The sequence below is a fragment of the Myotis lucifugus genome, unplaced genomic scaffold (genome assembly GCF_000147115.1).
Source record: "Myotis lucifugus unplaced genomic scaffold, Myoluc2.0 scaffold_30, whole genome shotgun sequence".
Lineage (NCBI taxonomy): Eukaryota > Metazoa > Chordata > Mammalia > Chiroptera > Vespertilionidae > Myotis > Myotis lucifugus.
Window position 1 is genome coordinate 6,534,314 of NW_005871078.1, and position 5,005 is coordinate 6,539,318.

Sequence of the window (5,005 nt, forward strand, 5' to 3'; positions counted from 1 at the left end):
ACACCTGTCAGAATGGCTATCATCAACAAATCAACAAACAACAAGTGTTGGAGAGGATGTGGAGAAAAAGGAACCCTTCTGCACTGCTGGTGGGAATGCAGACTGGTGCAGCTACTGTGGAGAACAGTATGGAGCTTCCTCAAAAAGCTAAAAATGAAACTCCCGTTTGACCCAGTGATCCCACTACTAGGAATATATCCCAAGAAACCAGAAACACCAATCAGAAAGGATATATGCACCCCTATATTCATAGCAGCACAATTCACCATAGCTAAGATTTGGAAACAGCCTAAGTGCCCATCAACAGATGAGTGGATTAGAAAACTGTGGTACATCTACACAATGGAATACTACGCTGCGGTAGAAAAGAAGGAACTCTTGCCTTTTGCAACAGCATGGATGGAACTGGAGAGCATTATGCTAAGTGAAATAAGCCAGTCAGAGAAAGATAAATACCACATGATCTCACTCCTTTGTGGATTATAGAGAACAACAAAGACTGATGAACAGGGACAGATCCAAAGACTGAGAAACAGTGATCAGGCTATCAATTCCCAGAAGGAAAGTAGGGGAGGGAGGGGGTAAGGGGAAGAGATCAACTGAAGGACTTGTATGCACTTATATAAGCCAAACCAATGGACATGGACAACAGGGGGATGGGAGCATGAGTGTGCGGGGGGGGGGGGGGGGGAGGGTTGGGGGTAAAGGGGGGGGATGAGGACACATTTGTAATAAATAAATAAATAAATAAATAAATAAATAAATAATAAAACCTAATAAATATAAATAAAGGGCCAGAAGGTTGAGAACCACTGCTCCATAGGAATTATACTGCCCTCTAGAGGGAAATTTTTGAAAGTTTTTTTGACTGTCCCAAGGACTAGGATTTTGAAGTGAAGGGATTTGTATGAGCACTACTGTCATTTAGTAGGTGGGGATCTGGGACACTAGATGTGTAGAAGAGTCTCACAATGCAACATTGTCCCTCAGCCAGCATGAACTTTATGTCCCTCTACTCATTTATGGAGCTTAAACACCTGTTTAAAATTATCTGAGCTTAAACCTTATTTTGTTTCACATATAAGCAAAATATTTTTGCATGGTTTTACTAGACACTAAATTTTCCAGGAATGCATCCACTGTGAAAATCTGGGAAAGATTGTGCTTTACCTGGCTCAGGATTTTATTTAGTTATTCACCATTTGGAAAATCCTTTCTCTGAAGGCAACTTCAGTTATGGTAGGTTATGGTATTTGAGTTGGTGATATTGCGACAGAATTGTAAGAAGCTAGGGAAATTCCTGGGCAAGTGGAATGGGAAACTGAGACAAAATAATTAAACAATGTGAACTACTTACAGCCAGCTAGTGAATCCCAAGACCTTATCTTCCCTAACCAAGGACATTCTAGAGCAAATGGTTTATACCTCTCCCCCTAACCATAGTATAAATCACTTAAATCACCCTGGTCAGGAAATGGAGAACAGTGACCCAATTAAAGCCACTTGTACCAGCCAAACCCAAGGACGGATGAAGTCAGGGAAACAAATAACAAAAACCCAATTAGAGCCTGAGAGACCCAAGATAAAAGTAAAGCAGTGAAGCTGGCCAGAAAATAATCCCGCACTCCCCTATGTGCTCATTTTGATGCATCAGTGTATTAAAAATGCACTTGGTAAACTGATGAATATTCTGCTGAAACCCTCCCCTAAGATTCTCACCTACAGAAGAGAGATAAAACCCTCATGACAAAAGATGGGGGGTGGGGGGGGAGCCTCTAGATTACATCTGTGAACTTTTTACTTTCTTTCTCCTAAACTCTAAGGGTCCCCACAAGACTTGTAATCAGGGGAGCAATGTGCAGTGGCAGCTGGTCCTGGGCTAACTTCCTGAACCTGTGTCCAAGGCCCCCTTTTCTCTGACATCCCAGTGAGCTAAAGCAGCCCCCCTTGGCTCACTTCTTTCCTGTGGCATTTCTAGAGAGCCAAGCACAGCACCGCCCTAGGCTCTCTCCTGTTGCTTCTTCTATCCTACGCCCTTCCTTGTTTCACAGTCCCCAGCTTTAATAAACGTACTCTCAAAATCACCTGGAACTACATTGTGAAACCTTTCCTGCATGAAATCAAGAACCCACATGCTACCAGCAGGCCCCAGTCCCGTCTGGCGACAGTATTATCATAACTGTTTCCGTATGCACTGGTGACCATCGCACTCATTAGCCTACATAGAGGCCCAACCAGCTCTCTATTCATTATACCTTCTGACCTGATCATGCCAAACATGTACATATTAACTACATTTTTATAATTATTTTTTTTACCACTTTTGTATGTTACATTTTGAGCATTATATTGATTTTTTGAAAATAATGTTATCAAGAGGTGCATTGTAAAAAGGTTCTTACAACATATTTGTACTGAAAGGAGGTACATGAGGAAACAATGTTTTACAATACTGAGCAAAACAACCTGTCTACCCATTGCCTGAGACATTTCTATTCCAAAATGGGACTTTAGTTTTACTTTTCCATAATCAAAAGGCCCATTGAAGTAGTATTCCTAAAACCAAAGTCAATTCAAATTTCTCCCTCTAGTAATGTTAGAGGCAGAAACAGAATAGTGGGGACTAGCTATTATTATAAGAAATATTAACCCTGCTCTGTTAACCGTGATTGTTCTGCTCTGATTAGAGAAAGCACATTCTAACCTGGCTGAGAGTTGTCCACCCCGGGACATGGGAGCCAACATCGGAATGCAGTCCATCCTCCTTTTCCGAGAACTGCCTATCATTATAGAAAGATTAACAACCTTGTTGCTGAAACAATCTAGTCCCAGAGGCATCTGCCCTTTGCCCACCCTTTATGACCCCAGCCCACATTACCTGTAACCTGTAACCCTTGTACCTTGCCTGCTTTCCCAGGCCTGTAATCCTACTTTCCCATGTAATCTTTGTCCTTCTATCCAATATAAGCAGCTGGTTTATCGGGTAGGGCAGAACAGATTTTTGTGGATGACCTGCTGCTCTCCCATACTGCTGGCAGTATTGGAATAAACACTCCTACATGACTCAACACTGTCTCTGCTTAATTGGCTCAAGTACGGATAGGCAGCCCGGACCCATTGGTTGTCGGGTTTCAGAGATTTTTGACTGGAAGAGATGCAGATAACTTGTCGGTGGACAGAATATGGCAGAGATGCAAATAACTTTCATCCAAAGATGTGTTGCTAGTGCTCACTTCAGCAGCACATATACTAAAATTGGAAGGACACAGAGAAAATTAGCACAGCCCTGCACAAGGATGACATGCAAATTCACGAAGTGTTCGATTTTTTTTTTAAAAAAGGTGGCTAACTGGATATTAATCAGCAGTACATCCTATAAATCTTACGCAATAAATAACCTTACTTCTTGAATTGGTTATAACATCTTCACTGGTTCCTTCATTTACTTAATTAATGAGTTAAGTAACATCTTTGACACTCGTTCATCTTATATTTGCCAGAAAGCCATGAGTTCACCTTTTTGAAAATTATTCTTTAACATATCTCATACCTGTACATAGATGCTGGTCACAGGTCTGTCCCACTATAACAGGGAGAGGACCAGGGACTGTATGTGCTGCATTTCATGAATTTTGAGAAGGCTGAGTTAAAACTATGAAATAGTGATGTAAAGAACTGGATCTAAGTTCAATTTATTTCAAATCTTAGTGGGCAAGTGGCTGCAATAACCAAAACAGTTATCTCATGAAACCTCTTCCTACACAGCAATTGGGGTGAGGCTCATATTGACAATAGTTAAAGGGAATCCATATTTCAAACAGTGTGGGAAGCCACTGCTTGCCAATACTGTCAGTGCACCAAGGAACTCGGAAGGCCAATGGACCTTGGGTGTTAGCAGGGCTGAAGCTAAGCACCCAATTGTTGAGATAGTGGTGGCTCAAGGCAATTCCCTAACCTGATAATCCTTTTACTGTTTACCAAACTTTACCTTTGATATGCCTGTATGCATTGCTAAAGGGCAAATGTGTATTCAAGTAAATAAGTAGCAGACCATGCCAGAAGTTGGGTGTCTCTTCAAGAAAGAGGCTCCACCTGGCCCCCAATGCCTTCTAAATTCATATTTCTTGTATAGCATTTTCATTTGTGCGTCAAAGGTCACAGCAAAACAGTGTTGACGATTTTGAATGTTTTTACCAACCTCTGGTAAAATAAGTTAAATTTTTGTTTTTATTTTTTCTTGTCAAGTAGCTGATAAAAAAACTTCTACTGTAAAAATACTTGTCAGTGATGCATGGCTTCCTGTTTGCTGGTTCATGCCCTATTAGGATTATTTTCTAAACCAGCAGTTTCTCTGTAAGAGTCCTCTAATGCCTCCAGTCCACTGTGTAAAGGTAGGTTTAGTTGAAACTAGGTAATATTATCTGCATTTAACCAACCACCCACGATCTGCAATATGTTACTTCACTCTGAAGGGGTCCAGAGAGGAACTCTGCCAGTGTGTGAAGCTTCTACTCTTCTCTGAGAAGGCAACGTGTGGCAGATTCAGAGTAAAGAACCCAGTGCAAACTGGCAGTATGATAAATATCAGTAAAGTTTAAATTCTTGCTTGCATTTTTCAATAAAAATAAAATGAAGTGGGAATCATGGTATTTTCTTCCTGCATCCCAGAGGCTTTTCTTGCACACTCCGAGGGTACACACAGCCTACAGGAGTCTGAAAAAGGATGTAGTTTCTTTTCCATTCTGAGGTTTGGCAGTCACTACATAGGTACCACCACTTGGGGACAGCAGTGTCCCACAACAGTGGGATCCATATTTCAGAGATGGAATAAACCATTTCTAAAAGAGTAACTGTAACTAGATGGGGAGGACAGCATGAGCCCCGCTGTACACAGATCCTTCTTCACTTGCCCACTTGACAGTGCTGACTACACCTGAGCCCTGCGCTTCTGGAGAGCAGCGATGATAAAGAACACCTCCCCACTTTTGTTTCCAGAAATCCCCCA

At 41.5% G+C, this 5,005-nt stretch overlaps 1 non-coding gene across 1 annotated transcript; it reads left to right on the forward strand.

Moving 5' to 3' along the window:
- Positions 1-3,225: 3,225 nt before the first annotated feature.
- LOC111825538 lies at positions 3,226-3,331 on the forward strand. Its single transcript, XR_002828724.1, has one exon. It is a non-coding gene; the product is annotated as a U6 spliceosomal RNA (small nuclear RNA).
- Positions 3,332-5,005: the final 1,674 nt, after the last annotated feature.